We start from the raw sequence: 1,496 nt of genomic DNA, 5'->3' as shown, positions 1-1,496 counted from the left end.
GAACTGCCGCTTTCTCCTTCTCGCTGCCTCTCCTAGCTAGCCCCCGCCACACGCCCCCGCCCCCGTCTCCTTTCTCTGTCACCCCTGTTTTTTTTTTCCTTTTGTTTCCAGAATAAACTTTATTGGTCTCTTTTTCCGCTCACATCGTGTAAACAAACAACGAACTCTTCCCCACCCCCTCGACTCCCCCCTCCTCGGGTAGAGGAGGGTAAGAGATGAGGAGGGGCCGAGCCTACTGTGCCCCGGAAGCAGAGGACCAAACGAGGGGAAGTGAAACTGCGGAGACCAGGAGGGGAAAGTGGGCAAATCGGGTAACAGTGTGCCAGTGCGCCTGCGCGTTGGTTTTGTTCCCGAAGTTTGAGTGGCTTTGTGGCTCATTTTCGTGCCGCGCTGGTATTTAACGCTGTCGTCTTTTGCAGTGGCGAGGGTGTTTTGCCATCTTGTGGAGGCATAGGTGTACGAACAGCAGGGATGCGCCTATCTGTTTCTACGAGCTGTAGGGCTGGGTTGAGATATAGAAAGGCGTATCGGGAGCAAGCGGGTCCATTCACTTTTACGCCCATAGAGGAAATGAGACTCTCGTCTAGGGGAGAGGGGAGGGAACGTAGTGGCTAACCGCCTCCGTCAGTGGCTAATCAGAAATGGATATCGATACTAGAAAGAAGGCCTTTACAAAACGTTGCTTCGCGTCCTTTTGCCAACGTAAGGTTAAGTTGTAGCCCATCCCGAAAGAGGAATGCGCTGCCATAGCCCTCTGCAATACTTTGACTCACTCAGGGAGACCTTTTGCAATGTCCTTTTTTCAGATCTGAATCAGCTTGTAGGATTCCATTCTGACCATTCAGAACACGTGCTTTTTTCGCTTAGTGCCCACGGAGACTTTAGAAAAACCATTTTGGTTCCAGATTCGATGCAGGGTGGTGGTTTAATATTGCGTGCCATAGAAGCTTCTTTTTGCTGGAGAGTAATAGGATCTGCTACGTTTTGAGATCACTACTGATAAGGGTCAGGTTTTAGGCGTGTTTCTCCCCCTAGCGGCCTTTCATTGTATTAAAAAGACGTGGAAACAGTGATTAGCAGAAATCTGCAATACAAGTCCTCAAACTCGGGCCCTCTCTTGCATTTTAAGTAGAGGACTTGAAAGTGACCCGCCCTGGAGATGTTACAGTCCAGCTTGTCATTCAGTGCAGAAAGCTGACCGATAACCAGTTTTGCTCAAACACCACACATCCTTACCAATCCTAAAAAAGAACCATTCCTTTATGTGGTCATAGTTTCGTTTGACTGTGTTTCTGTATTTCCTGTGCTTTCTCTCTTTTCTTAAGCTCTGGTTTTCATCTCATATTTCACGGGTCTAAGTTTCTAAATATTTTTCTTGAACCAGTATTTTTCAGCACTTTCAGAACACTGTGTTACTGAAGAGAAAGGAATTTAAACAAACCAAAAAAAGCAATGATATTGAATTACTACTCAAAGGAAACATTAAGGCAGCATTT

This window comes from Bison bison, unplaced genomic scaffold (genome assembly GCF_000754665.1).
Source record: "Bison bison bison isolate TAMUID 2011002044 unplaced genomic scaffold, Bison_UMD1.0 scf7180017864367, whole genome shotgun sequence".
Lineage (NCBI taxonomy): Eukaryota > Metazoa > Chordata > Mammalia > Artiodactyla > Bovidae > Bison > Bison bison.
This window is presented reverse-complemented; position numbering follows the sequence as displayed.